Source organism: Callorhinus ursinus, unplaced genomic scaffold (genome assembly GCF_003265705.2).
Source record: "Callorhinus ursinus isolate GAN/ISIS: 27379988/994484 unplaced genomic scaffold, GSC_fseal_2.0 scaffold57, whole genome shotgun sequence".
In the NCBI taxonomy this organism is placed as follows: domain Eukaryota; kingdom Metazoa; phylum Chordata; class Mammalia; order Carnivora; family Otariidae; genus Callorhinus; species Callorhinus ursinus.
The window spans coordinates 7,690,301-7,705,317 of NW_027397119.1; the positions used below are offsets into that span (position 1 = coordinate 7,690,301).

Consider the following 15,017-nt stretch of genomic DNA (forward strand, 5'->3'; position numbering starts at 1 on the left):
GTAAGCGGACCCGCACAGTTCAAATCTGTGCTGTTCGAGGGTCAGCTGTATACTTCGTTTCGAAAACAAAAACAAAAACGGATCAATTTCTAGAAATGTTTGAAAGCCACATGACCAGAGGACTCTCGGTTGCCACGGGTTTTAAGGTACTATGACCTGGATGCCTTCTTTCCCCCCTGGGGGATCCTTGCAAGGAAATCCAGAGGAACCCTGCGGACTGCCCCTTGAGTGTCAATGTTGGCAGGCTTGGGCTGTCCCGATGGGGTGTGCAGAGAGATGGGTCTCTGTGTCCACCAGGAAAGGGAGGAGAGAAGGAGGGATGTTTTGGGGAACCCACCTGTCTTGGCTCTCTCCTCACCATTCCGTAAGCACCCCTCTATTCAGACTCCTCTGCCATCATCTGTTCTTATTTTTATTTCCAGGGAAGGTCAGATGGAACTGTGTATGCAGCGTACAATCTCTCCCATCAGACTGAAAGTTCCCTGAAGCCATGACCTTGTTCTTTGTTGCCCATTACTCACCCACATCGCTCTGCACTGCACCTGGTGCAGAAGGGATACTGATTTCATAGTCATAAAGTGGAGAGAGCATCTTCCTTCCCACACTCTGACCTCCAATACTGTCTGTCCTTTTCCTGGATTTATCCAGAGGAGTCCCCAGATTATTTATAACAAACTCGGGAAACCAGTACCCAAGTTCAGAAAGCATAGGTCTTGGAATCTTCCTGCTAGCACCTTTTGAGGCCTGTAATGATCAACTCTGGCATTGCAGGTGGGGCAGGCCCTGACTTGCCCCTGGGGGGCATGGTGGGCTCTCTTCCTCCTCCCATTCAGCATGGCCTCTGTCCTTACCTCTGCAAGACACCCTCTGCTGACCTCCCGGGGCCCAGTACAGCGAAACAACAAAACTCTTACAAGAAAGGTGCCCCGGGTATTAATCACAGCCCTGGTGTTTTAAGATTTTATGCAAATTCCTCACCGTCTCTCAGCCTTATTTTTACCCTTGGTATAAGCCAACAGCTCATTCTCATCGCTCCCTCTGTCATACGTCTCAGGGGATGCTGGAAAAGAAATGTGATGTGGTGGGGAAAGCTGTTCTTTGGAGGAGCGGCCCTGGGGACATGGAGGAGAAAAGGAACTCACATTTATTGAGCTTCTACTTTGTAGCAGGCGCTTTACACAGATTAGCTCCTTTAATGTGGTGCCTGAGAACCAGGGTTCCGGCGTCGGAAAGGTTTGGGGCTGAATCCCGGCTCTGCCACTTGCTGGCTGTGTGTGGCCTCTGGCAAGTTACTTAATGCTTCCCAGCGTGGTTTCCTCAACTGAAAAATGGGGGAAAATCATATGTACTTCACAGTGTTCTGTGGATTAAATGAGATAAATGAGGTAAAGCTTTCGGCACATCCCGAGCACTCACTGATGTTAGCTCTTGGTATTAACCACCCATGAGGTGGGCACTATTAACCCAGATTTATAGATGAGGAAACGGAGGCTCAGAGAGGTTAGGTCAAATGCCCCAAGGGCCTGTGGTTAGGGAAGGGGCTCTAACCCAGCTCTGATTCTGGTCCCTCTGGACTGTGAGCCATGAGGACAGCTTCGGGCTTAGGCCTGTGTCTTCCAAAGGTTGTGCCAGGAGCCTCTGGGGTAGAGCTGCTGGGCTCTTCTTTCTCAGGCTGCCCACGGCCCAGGGGAGGGGGAGAAGGCTGTTGAGCAGACGGCTTTGCCCACATGATCCTTGGCCCGTGGCCGGGGCAGGGAGGGTCCGCCTGTGTCTCCAGTGGGCGAGGGCACTATCAATGGGTCCCACTCCATTCCACAGCAATCTCTCTCCGCGTAACAGGAGTGAGCCCAAACCGCCAAGCCCTAGGCAGCCTCTCTCCAGGGTGAGGACAGACTCACACCGCACCCGCCCCCCCAACCCCATAGGGGAATGTTTGCTCCCTTCGGCACGATTTTATTTCCAGTTCACTCTAAGTGAAACTAACTGGAATGGTCTAGGAGTAACCTACCCAACAGGAGCTCAGGCAGTGAGGGGAAGGGAGACAAGAAGCTGGCTGCAGACGGGGTGGAAAAATGGAGCTCATGGGAATTACAGAGAACCAGCTGGGGGGGGGGAATGGGGCAGGGGTGGAGGGGTGAGGAGGGAGGCTGGTGGATGGCAGCAGACCAGGAGAGTGCAGATATAGGAAAACAACCGGAGAGCTGGAAACAGGGCCTTCTCAAAGCAAGAGGGCTTCACAGGACAGAGATGGCTGGCTCTCCAGAGGAGAGGGCAGGGGCACAGGAGAGTGGTTTTCATTCTCTAAAGGGCCGCTCTCCCATCCCAGGACGGTGGGGTAAGGACTGCGCCAGCGACTGAGGGCCTGCCCTTGGGCCTTCCTCCCATGCATGCCCCTGCCTCGGTCACCCTTCTCCCCCTCCCACTCCCCAAGCTGGAAGTTCCCCACGGTAGAGCCCTCCCCTCTGCAGAGCCACATCGCACCCCCTTTCCCAGGCCCAAGTCAGCCGCACCTCCTTGAGGAAGCGTTCCTATATACTCCCACACAGAGCTCGCAGTTCTGATAACATTTATAGTCTAAATCACACAGTTTAGCACTTGGTTTTAAATAACTGTCTGGTATTATTCCCTCGTTATTGCTTGTGAGTATGAGTTTTGCCTCCCCAACTGACTGGTGGGTTTCCTTACCAGTAGACACTGTGTCTTACGCTTCTTTACATTCTCCCCCATCCCAGAGCCCACCCTGCCTGGGAGATAGTCCCCGTGGAAAGGGGACTGAGTGGGTAAGGACTGATGGACCCCATTGGCTGCGATGGCTGGAGAACTTGCTGACTAGCTACCCAGGGAAATACTGAAACGGACAGTGGAAACCTCAAGTTTTAAAGGGTCGGGTCCTGTCACCCCTACCCTAATCCCTGCAAAGGCTCCCCATCTGGCTCTGAGGAAAACTCTTCACTCCAACTCCAGGGCTCTCCAAGCTCCAGCCTCCTAATGTCCCTCAAACCCACCAGGCACAGCCCCGCCTCTGAGCCCCTGCACCTGCTGCTCCCTCCGCCTGGCGCACCCTTCCCATCTCTCCGCCACTTCATCTTTACTCACGTGTCACCTTCTCAGCAAGGTCTCCCCAGGCCATCCTGTGAAAAATTATATACTCTCCTCTTCCTAACACAGACTGTCCCACTGCCCCCGCCTTGCTTTATTTTTTTTTTCCAGCACTTGCCATTCTCAAACATACTATTCATTTCACTGTATTCCCCAGACCATAAAGTCTAAGCTCCTCAAGAGCAGAGATCTCTGGGTGCTCACTGTTTTCTGTGCCCCCAGTGCCCGGCACAGATGCTTAATAAATACTTGCTGAATGAGGAGATCCCAGGCCCATGCTGTGTTTGAGATGGCTCAGAGATGGGCCATGGACAGGAACATTCTGGAAGTCCCTTCTAGAAGTGGGATTCCAGGATTCCACTCCTGGACCAACTCCGGGGAAGCACCTTCCGAAGTTCAGAGGCCTGGAGCTGTGCGAACCCCAGCTACCTTCATCCCACTGAGAGGTCTGTCCAAAAGTGGAAGGGGGGGCACTTTCAGGCAAGGGCAAGTGTCAAGTCCCCCCCTCCCACCCCGGCCCCATGCACAGCTTTTAAATTTCTAGCTTGCCCAGCAGCTGCCCCTCTGTGCTCGCTCCCTCCCCTGGATGTCGCACCTTTGCCCTCCCAGGCCAAAGACAGACACTTCATCCCCTGCCTTTGGATGTTCATTTTGGGAACACTTTAGAGAGGAACATAACTTTTTCTGCCTTTCTTCTCTCCTCCTCCTTTGTCTCTAAAAAGACAGGGTCAGGTAAGACAGACTCACTTTTCCTGGGGACCCATGCTGGCTGTCTAACTCTGCTGCTCCTTCTTGCATATGTTTTTTTTCCTGGATGATCCACCTTGTGACACGTTTGTGAATGTGAAGGATTGTACTTGTTCCTCCCAAGACACACGAGCCTCCCCACTGACAGCACCACCCATTCTCCAAACCATCCCCACCTAATCTGCCTAATCTGGGGTCCGTGCCCCATCCATATGTCTCCTAGCAGTCACCTTCATACTGGTTCCCACTACTGTGGCTGCGGGGACTGGCTCCTAGGTCCCCCTTCTCTGAGACCACTGGCTCCCTGCGGCCCCAGAGGCACCTAGCTGAAACAGAAGGAAGCAATGTGGGCTCTCGAAGAACTGTGACCTACAGGGGCAAGAAGAGGGAAGACCCTCTCTGAAGGTCCTCCAAAGGGGACAGGCAGTTCCCAGCTTGGACAGGACTTGGGAACTTTTCAGCCTAGGGAGGGAGGGGAATGGGCAGGATGCTCCCAGAGAATGTTCCAGGAGGTCCAAGGGGCACTGGATTCTGGGAGAGGTGCAGGAGCCCTTGGGTCAGAGAGAATATTAACTCCTCTGTTTTTTTTCTAGCTGCACTCCTTGAGCAAGTTACTGAACCTGAGTCTTGGCTTCCTTGCGTTTTGAGATAATAAAAGTACCTACCCAACAGGGGTGTTTTGGAGGATTTAATGGGCTAACGTACGTAAAGCACTTGGCATAGCGCCTGGCACATAGTAAGTGCTCAGTAAACGCCCGTGGCTCTCGTGAGTGCCATTTCAGTGTGAGAGGTGGAGGCTGAGACACAGTCGTTGCCCCAGGAACCCCCTGCCTCCTCTTCAACGCGGGACCCACTTCGAGTCCATCAAATGCTGATCAGCAGAGAAGGAGTGGGGGGAAGAAATGTACAGAGAGAAACTGAATTCTAAACCAAACCCGGGTCTGCTCACCTCCTGAAAGGCAGCTCCCTCAGCCCACGGGAACATCTGAGAGGCCACGGTCGTGAGACCAGTCCCAGCAGGGATGCACCAGACCCCTTGCCCAAAGGCCAGCAGTGTTAGGCTGAAAAGTGTGGGGATGTTCTGGGCAACCTGCCAGCCCCACTGGACGCTCAGCTCTGAGCGCTGGAGACAAAGAGGCCAAGGTGGGACATGTCCGAGGTGTTCCTGAGATCCACAGACGGCGACACAGCGCAGCATCCACGACTCCAGGGCCCCAGACCCCCTTCGGCACCACGGTCCCAGACCCACCATCTGTGCCCAGCTGACTCCTCTTCAAGTCTTGCCCCAAATGTCACGTCCTTTGAGAACCATTTCCTAACCTGCAGACAGAGCCAGTCACCTCTCTATCGGCGCATCCCTGTATTATGGTACTTGCTTCACTGCTGTAAGGCTGACCCCCCCACTTAATGATAATGGTAGTCACACAGCACTTACTATGCCAGGCACTGTTCCGAGCTTGCTACATGTATTCACTCATTTAATCATCATAACGACTCTCTGAAGTAGGTACTACGATTATCCCGTTTAGATACAAGGAAACCGAGGTGCAGGGGGGTTAGGTGACATACCCCGTGTCACTCAGCTAGAAGTGGAGCTCCACCCAGGCGGAGCCTGGATTTGAACCCTCGCGGTGTGGCTCCAGACTCTACACTCTTACTGTGAACTCCTGGAAGGCAGGGGCAACATCTGAGGAGTCTCTGTCCTCAGCACCTAGCATGGGGCTGTGCGCACAGTGCGTGCTTAGAAAAGAAGGGCTGATTGCATAAGCCAACGCCTGTTTAAGGCTAACTTGGTGGCTATTCCAGCCTCTGAGCGGCAGGACGGAGAAACCAAGCTTCTCAGGGAAGTAGAAAATAAAGGTGCCCTCCTTATTCCCTCTCTTAGTGACCCCACCGCACACCCCGTCTGCCCTGTCTGCTTCTCTCTTGTCCCTTGCCTTCTGTTTTTGTTGTTTCCCAGTTTATCTTCTGCCTTTGTGCTCCTCCCCTTTTGTTCCTTGATCACTCTTTCCCCTTTCCTGCCCCATCCAGCCCCCACCCATTGTCCTTCCTGGTGGCTCTTGCAGGCTTCAAAGCCTCCCTCTTACCCCCATTCTTGGCCTTGGAGCTTTTATAGAGTCCAGGCTTGCCCAGGGAGGCTGAGAACACCGGTGATATTGACTCATTACACTGGCCATGGACGAAGCTCCTACACCCTGACCCTGAATGAAAACAGCAATTTCCCACCAATTCTACCTGGATGCAGACTGGGGGTGTTGGTGGGGGGTGGTTGCCTGCCTATGGCTTGTCACCGATCTGTGTGGGAATGAGGAAGATCCGCTGCCCTCCCCGCCTCCTCTCTCAGGGTCCCAACTCCAAGAAGCCCTCCCTGAGCACTTGAGAAAACTTATTCATGCAATGAATCTGAATGCAGCAGATCCTTATATATTCTAATACTCTGAGGAGAAGAGGCATGCTTCTGAAAAAGGCGGTTACAGTGTAACTTGGTACAGCTGTGCGAGAAAGGAATTGCAGACAATTAGTGATTTCAAAACAGAGACCTATGTGACCCGGGACAAGTAGTTTATGCTCTCTGGTCCTCAGTATCCTAGCTATGAAGAAGGGGATGATAATCTGGACCTTAGGTTGTCAGGAGCATCGAGTAGGATAATTTTTGTAAAGCTCCTGACAGACTGGTGCTTAGTAGGTGCTAAATAACACATTTGTTTCTTTCTCCGTTCTCTGTCTAAAACACTGGCTGTCTGTTCCACCTCTCAGGTAAGTGGTGAGCTATGAACAGGCCAGCCTTTCAGATCAGAAATGTCTTAAGGACAGGATGACCCTGGGTCTGTAAGCTCTGTGGTAAGTGGTATGCTGTAGGGAGCTAAGCCTGTCCTGCTAGAGGTCACTTGCTGTGATGATGATGATGACGACAATTCGCTAGGATTGTTCTCCCGCCCCCAAGCAGTGGTGGGCACAGAACTAATCAGCTGGGAAGTCCAAATACAAGTTCAGTTCTGCCCTGAGACATGGAGGTTTGTTTAATTGCTCTATCCTCAGCTCTTAAAATAGTACCAGGCACATAGTAGGTGCTCAATAAATTGCTGAATGATTTTTTTTTTTTTAAAGCAATGGACTTTCTTTTTCTTTCAAATAAAAAGATGGATGGGGTGGGCTAGGAGGGGTAAATGTCAGGGGACAGGGGGCATGCCAAGCAAATGCAGCTGCCAGGCCCACCAGCCCAGGCTCCTCCTCTGCAAAGGGGATACAGCAAAGCCAACAGTGCGTGCGTCCCCACCTTCAGGATGTTCGGGAACCGAGTGCACATGCCTGGCTTGTGGTTTATGCTGCAGTTTTCAGAAGAGAAGGGGGGCAAAGATGGAGACAGAGATCAGGAAGGGAGGGAGGGAGAGGTCTGGGAGAGCAGTGTGAGAGAAACGGGAACAAGGAGATGCCTGTGGAAGAGAGTGAGGGGAGGAGAGGACGAGGAAGAAGGAGGGAGGCCAGGGAGAAAAGAACGGAAGTGGGGAGCAAACGTGGACAGTTAGAGGAGAGCTGCGGTCTCAGCTTGCCGAGGAATTCATCCCAGTAGACCCCTGAGTTCCCACTGCCTCTGCTGGCTCCTTGGAACTGGTTAGTTAGGCTGTGCATCTGGGGGTGCTTCTGGATACCAGGTGTCCACCAGGCCCCGGGCAGGTCTCAATCCCTGAAGTACTGTGCCCTTAATTCCATCCCTGCCAGAGAATGAGGCCCCATCCAGGTCCAGAGGGAGCCCCTCGGCAGGAAGGAGGACACTCAGGGTGAGCCAGCCCAAGGGGGAGGAGAAGGGCCTGGAAGGCTCAGACCCCTAGCTGTGCCCTTCTCTTTCCCCCCCTCTCCACACAAGGGCACCTGGCCAGCCGGGAAAGTGGGTCAGGCCACCTACATCTGACTTTTTTTCTGATAACAACAGGCGGGGGGGGGGTGTCTCAGTGCCCTAATCACAGCCCTTGCCAACCCCATGCCCAGTGATCTTTGTTGGTGGGACCCTTAAGAAGCAGTGGGCAGTGGGAACCAATCCTGGCCTTCTCACGCAGGAAGAAGACACCCGGCCAGAGCCCATCCCAGGCTGGTGGGGAGGAGGGAGTCGGCTGTTGGCCTGGGTACGTGGAAAGACACAAATCTCAATGATGGTGACCAAGCTGGGGGGGAGCTGCCTCTACTACCCTGACCCCGGGGGGGGGGGGCTGCTCTCTCTACCACCCCACCACCTGGGGTCTTCAAACTGCGCACTGCCCCGTCCATCTCTGGCAACTGAATGCTGTGCCCAGCCCACCCCTTCCCGACCCTGCCGTCGCCCAATTAGAAGCTGCGTTGGCTCCAACAGATGGGAGCTGCGGCAGCCTGAGGAACAGAGCACAAAGCCCAGCTGACATTTTCCTTCCTGTTCTTTCGGCGGGGGAGGAAGAACAGGGACGGGGGGAGGGGGGGCGCACAGCAACACCCCTAGGGCCCACCCCAGTGCCCAGGTCTCCTACACCTCTTTAGCTTCTCAGCTCTGCCCTAAATGGAGGTCAGTTCCCCCTCACACCCAGCGGTTCCTCGTGGGCTGGGCAGCCAGAGCCTGCGCCGCCCCTTCGCCTGCAGGACAGACGGACCACCTGTGGCTGGCTAACCCCTCCTGTCTCCTGGGTGCCGCGGTGGGCCCAGACCTGTCCTTCCGAAGCCGCTTGCCACTCCCAGAGCCCCCAGGCTGGGCCCAAGGCCGGCCCATCCCCCACCCCAAATGTCCCGTCTCAGGCTGCGGACAGACCCCTGCCAGCCCAGGAGAAGCCTGGCTCCTGGTTCCAGATACTTCGGACAGACACCAAGGCCACCTTGTCCCTCCGCGCGGACACCCGAGCTCCAAGCAAGGGGAGGTCCCCGAGGCCCCGGAGAGCTTCCACCCCGCCAGTCCGCCCCTGTCCCGCCTTCCCTATCCCCTCGGGCACCTCTCGGCTCCCCGACATCTCCGGGCGCCGCTCTACCCAGCAACAGTTTGGGGCGGCTCGGGCCTCCCCGGGGGGATTAAGGCCCAGCCTCCCCCTCCCCTGCCGCCTCCGGTGCTGCCCGAGCGGTCGGCCGCCTTTACCTTCTCCCCCCTGCCTCCATCTGCCCCGGCGGCCGCCTCCCTCCCCAAGTCACCGGCTCCCGGGGCCGGCGTCCCCGCGGCCGCCCGCGGCTCGCCCCTCCCCCAGCCCCCCGGCCAGCGTGGCGCGGGGGAGGGGGAGGGGGAGGGGGGAAACGGGGCGACGGGGACCCCGAGCCCGGCCGCTCCCCCCGCGTCCCCCCGCCGCCACGCCGACGGCCCCTCGCGCCGCCCGGGGCTCAGCCCGGGGCCTCACACTCACCCGCGGGCGCCGTCCGGGCTCCCGGGGCCGCCGTCCCCCGCTCGGCTCTGGCTTCGGCCCGGGGCTGGGCTGGGGGAGGCCGGGGCGCGCCCTCCCTCCGCGCCGCCGCCGCCCGCGCAGGCCGGGCAGGGTCGCGGGCGCCTTCCCCGCCGCCGAGTTGTCCGGGGAGCGGTCCTGGGCCCAGGCCGGGCGAGCGCGGCCGCAGAATCGCCGTCCTCGCCGCCCCCGCCCGCGCCGTCCGCGCCCCGGGCTCCGCGCCGCCCTGCGCGTCGTGGCCGGAGGCTGGCGGGCGACAGCCGGGCGCTCCCTCCGCGCCGCGCGGCCGCAAGTGCACGGAGCAGGCCCTCGCGCGCCCGGCGCCCCTCCGCGCGCCCCTCCTCCCGGCTTCGCGCTCAACCTGCCCGCCCGCTTCGCCGCCGCTCTCCCAACCTCCGCGCCCCGCTCCGGTCGCCTCCTCCCCGCCGGCATGCCACGCCACCCCCCACCCCCCCACTCTGGTCCCCGCTGCCAGTTTAACTCTTGAGTGGCCGGAGGCCCCCCTCTCCCTAACGCGCACACGCACCCCGGAGGGAGGAGTTGGGTGCGGCCGATGCTAAGGCTGGAGTCGCTGGGGCCGGGGGTGGTCGTGTGCCTTTGAACGCCAGGCTTGGCTGAGAGAAGGGGGGACGGAGCCCAGATCTGAGGGGAAAAGGGATGACCCTTCTGATACTGCCTCAGCCTCTTGCAAAGACCAGGAGGACAGAGGGGGAAATTCAGCAGCCTTTAGACGACAGGTGCCTCTCGCAGGCATAGCGTGCTCTGAAGACCACATTTTTGCCACCCTCCCAAGTTAACAGCGGACTGAGGAATACGATGAATGGGTTAGAACTTGTTCCCGGGCATAGGCACCTCTCATCCTCAAGAATGAAGTGGAATACCCACCCCACCCCCCACCAGTTCTCATGCCCTTCCAGCATTGCCCCCTGAGCCGGCAGCTCTGGCATTCTGGAAGATCCCATCATGACCCTAAGTGAAGGATGGCAATCTACATAGGTGTTAGGCAGGAACTGGCAAGTCTGCTCAGGGGCTTGGCTTTGGGGGATGCCCGTTCTGCTGGCTGTGCTATGAACATTGGGAAAGGAGAGCAGGAGCTGATCGGTGCTGAGGGGGGGCGGGGGGTGCCGGGCTAGTGCCTGGCGCCTTAGAAAAGCTGGGTCACTATCACTGACTGGGGCTTTGTAGAGTGAGTCTTCTGCTGGAAGCAACTGCTTGAGGCCCTTGCCTTGGGCGGGGGGGGGGGGCGGGGGCTTCAGCCTGGATCACTCAGAATGCACACAAGCTCAGCTCCATGATAGGCCACACCCCGCGGATGGGTTTTGAGCAGAGCCTGCAGAACCGACCATAGGGGAGTGGGCGAGGGGGAGCCCAAGGTACAGGGAGTCCTGCCGGGAGTGGCATCCATCCAGTCTGTCTTCCTTCTTTCAGGGCTTGAGCTCAATGCCTCCTGTGAGCTGAGCTCGGGACAGAACACTGACAGAGCTTTCTGGTTCTGTCTTTTCCAAGGGCACAGCCAGTGGTAACTCCATGCCTGGAGGCTTTTCTAAAGTCAGCTTGAAAGTCTGTTTGTTCTGTATGCACAGAGGGGGTTCTCACTTTCGTCTAGCCAATAAGCAGGTATTAAGTTCCCATTGTACCTCCTAAACCCCCATCCCACCCTCCCACACTCCACCCCTGCCATGGGGCATAATGGTCTCAAGGAGCTCAGGAGGATGAGTTGGAGGTATATGAAACAAATTTTAACATTTCGAGGCAATGGAAGTACCATAGAAATACAGAATGAAAAAGCCATTATCGGCTAGGGTTTATTCATGGAAGGTTTTATGGAGGAGTTGAGATTCAAGCTGAGTCCAGATGGTAGGATAGGATTTGAAGTGACAGAGAAAACAGGGGCCAGCAAAAGCAGGGAAGTGGAGACAAGCAGAGTAGAACGGCTTGTGTGGAGGCTAGGGGGCAAGGGGAAGTGTATAGGGCTACTCATAGATGCCAGGCCTTTTCACATATTTCTTTTATTTTCCCTTCTGAGTTGGTTCTTACCCCATTTCACAGACAGGAGCATGGAGGCTCAGAGAGTTTAAGATCTACAGGCAGAATTTGAACCCTCTTCTAGAAACACACGGTGCCCCTGCTATAACACTATATTGGAGATATGCATGCAGAGTGAGGGCAGCTGGTGAGCCTGAATTGCCAGGCTGAGCAGTTCAGCTATGGCCCAGAGCACAAGAGATTTGGGGTAAAAGAGGCAGGAGGGTGGGAGACCAGAGAGGAGGCTGTGGTAGGAGTGATGGGGAGCGAGCATGGACAGTAAACGCCGTGGGCCTTTGTCGGGAAGACCTGGCAGAGCTCTAATACCAACTAATTTGAGTGAAAGAGGTCAAAACTTGCCTCCAGGCTTTTAAGCATGAGTGTTTGGGTCCTGTGTCAATTCAGTGGAGCCACCTCGTCCTCCTAAGGTCAGTGTATTCGCAGACTGATCCTGAGAAGGAGGAGAGGTTACCAGTCCTTTATCTCTCAATGACCTGGGCGTTCAATCCAGTGCCCGCCCCCCACAATATCTGTGCATGCTGCCATGTGTGTCTCAGCCCCTGACCAGACAGTGCACCTCAGGCAGACTGAGACTGTTCTGCACAGCATCAAGTCAAGACTAGTACCTTACAGCAGATGCTCAATAACCAATTGCTGAAGAATAGATGGGGCAAAAGCATGTAATGTTTGCCAAGTGGCTGGGTCCTAAGTCACAGATCCTGCAAGACACACAGTGGGTAAGGGGTAAGGGAATCATTCCCTGTGGGGAGAGAAAGAGGCAATGTTCTCTTGAGCTGACTCTAAATTTCGCATAACCCAATGGGATGGAGGAAAGAGCGTAGGTTTTTGAGCCAGAGGTTTGAAACTAGTTATCACTATTTATCAACTTTGTGTGGCTTCAGGAAAAATGCTTAACTTCTCTGAGTTCTAATTCCTTCCTATGTAAAAATATTAATTCAAGTGGTAGCAGTTAATACTTGAGTACCAACATGGAAGGCATGATGCTAAGCACATTTATGCATCAGCTCATTGACAAGTCCACCAACCCTAGGACTCTGGAGGTAGGGGGAGAAACGTTTCACATTTACATGACTTGTAATAATAGAGTGAGATCTAAACCCAGGGCTATCTGATGGCTGAGTTCAAGCCCTAACTGCCACGTAGCAACACTTCTTCAAGATGAGGGTAGTAACAAGGGTATTCATTCATACTCACAGGACTGTTGAAGGATGTAATGGGTTGTGCACGTCTGGCAGCGAGCACCGTGTCTGGCACATAGCACACCTCCATAAATAAATGGGAGTATCTCTCTCTCTCTCTCAACCTGGCTCCCATGGCGGCCACTCCAGGCCAGGTACTTTGCTGGGAAAAGATGGGGACTCAATTCAGTCTTTTGGAAGCTCTTAGGTAATTATTACCAGAGGACTTAATGGCCCTGTTACTGACCTTTTGCACTGTAAGTTTAATCTCTAGGCTTAGCCATGCATAACTCCCTGCCAGGAATGCGGGGACACTGTGACACCCAGAGTGTCTGTGGAGAGAGATGCTGAGTGCACGCCCCTACGAATGATCCCCTCAGTGCACTTAAAGCAGGGGTCAGACACCAAGCTAGTAGGCATGTAGGCATGCTGTTTGTGTGGTGGGTCAATGAGGAGAGGGGGGGCTCCTCCTGGAACCTGGCAGATGAGCCGAATCAGAGAAGGAAGGCTGGGGGTGTGGTGCTGCCTCCTTCTGTGGGCGTTCCACTGCTGAAGACAGCTTTTGCCCAGCCCCCACCTCCAGAGGCCCTGGATGGGGCCTTTTGAATCACCGAGGACTGTTGCACCACCAGTGCCCTAGGTAGGTAGAGAGTGTGGCTCAGAGCAGTGGTCCTTAGGCTTAAGCTTCACCTAGAGCACATGTACAAATGCAGACACGCTGGTCTTCCTGAGAGTCAGATTCTGCAGTTCTCGGAATCTGCATTTTGGCACACTCTCCAGGTGATTCTGATTCAGGTCAGTGGATGAACCCTGTTTTGAGACACGCTGACCCAAGGTGCCCATTGCTCTCTGACTGCTCCCTGCTTGGGCTCAGCGAGCACAGGGCCCTGTTCTGACTATTGGGAAACAGTGAAAGGTGAACGCAGGGTCCCCACCAGAAGTGGGTTCGTGGGAAAGTTGACGAAGCTTAAACTTTAGGGTTGCTCACTTGTGGGGTGAAGGGAGAAAGCTGGAAAGTTGTAGAGCGTTCTAGGTGGGGAGGGGAGGCCATCTTGCAAATAGGAAGCATTTTTATGTAAGCATTTCTGGTCAGCTGAACGAAGAGACATTAGAAGAAAGGGATCTGAGTTTCTAAACCTTGTGTACATTGCTGTGATCTCTCTAGTTCTAAAGAAATATTACCATTGGATTGAATTTTGTATTGGTTCTTTTTCTTGAGAGACCCCCATGAAACCGGGCTCTTCCCTGGCCCCTGCCTTCAGGGAGCTCCCAGGATCCACAGATACCCTTGGAACACAGAGAACCAGAAGGGCGGGAGGACACTGTAGATGGCAGAGCTGTGTGGAGCTGTGTGGAGTCCTCAGATTCCTGGAAAAGGCAATGATGGAGGTTGAATCTGTTTTTGCCCAGAAACAATGTAATAGTGGAAATTACATTCCTCACCAAGGTCCTGGTGCCCAACTTTTTATAGGAATAAGTATGCATACCATAAACACCATATTTAATCAACTGTAAATGATACACCTGTGCTCTGTTAAATTGAATCTGAGTATACAAAACAGCTAAACCGGGCAATATGGTAACCAAATCCCATTCTGTTTAATTTAACGTATTCAAAAGATTCCCAGGAGATCTGCTATTTTGAGGGGTGCAAGAGGGAGTGGTGGAGAGGATCAGAGAGACTCCCCCTTCCCTCCGTATGGAACCTATATAGGCAGGAGGGAGACTCTCAGAGGGCCGAAGCTGTGGCACAAGGTTTCGTACCCCATGGCACATCTGAAAAGAAACCAACCAGGCAGCATCGTTTGTGAGTACACCTGGCTGATTCTGATGTGCACGTCTGTAAGTCAAGCGCTGCCTACACACCCCAGGAATGGGGGACATTTAAGAGGGCTTGGGGTGCTTGACATTGGATGAGGCTGATCTGGAATGATCTTTGCTGGAGGAATATATTTTTGAGAAGACACTTGAAGGCAGGCGTGGAAAATGGTTAGGTTTCCTGAGAGATTAGCATGAGGGATGCACAGGACATATTCATTTGATTTTTGACCCACCTCATTGTAACCCACAGTCTGTCAAAAAGACTTTGTCCCTAAATGTTCATTTCCCACCTTGCATCTACTTCAATATTTTTCAAATTGCGGATGGAGAGCCAGGAGCAGGTTACAATGAGAACTTGTTTTAAAAAATGAAATAGAATAGGAAACAACATACTTCATTAGTACTTTCGTTCAGTGTCATGTAAACACATGTGTATACTGAGTCATGGTGTTCAACCATGGTGTTTCTTACCACGGGTCTTTTTTTTTTTTTTTTTTTGGGGAATTAAAAAAGGAATTTGTTTATTGAGGGCAAGAGGGTGCAAGCAATATAAAAAGCAAAGGCTTATCTGACTTTTCCTTCTCTGCTTCTCAGATGGGGGTTGGATTTTATTTGTACATTTTCTGAGGGTCCCAATCTGCTCATGGAATACTTTATACAGGGGGAAGCTGTGGGACAGATTCCTTAAGAGACCCTTCGGGAGAACTCTCATTGGGCGGGCAGGAGTGTTGCTCAATGTTGC

The 15,017-nt window shown here is 54.4% G+C and overlaps 1 protein-coding gene across 2 annotated transcripts in view; it reads right to left on the minus strand.

Annotated features, from left to right (window-relative positions):
• Nucleotides 1-12,547, minus strand: part of LRRN2 (leucine rich repeat neuronal 2) — a 64,622-nt gene extending 52,075 nt beyond the window's left edge. The window contains exon 1 of one of the 2 annotated variants that reach the window (XM_073884567.1): nucleotides 12,471-12,547. The gene's annotated coding sequence lies outside the window, so the exon portion shown is untranslated. Of the gene's footprint in view, nucleotides 1-9,194; nucleotides 9,320-12,470 lie in introns of those variants that run through there. The other variant, XM_025855267.2, reaches the window with a different exon arrangement.
• Nucleotides 12,548-15,017: the final 2,470 nt, after the last annotated feature.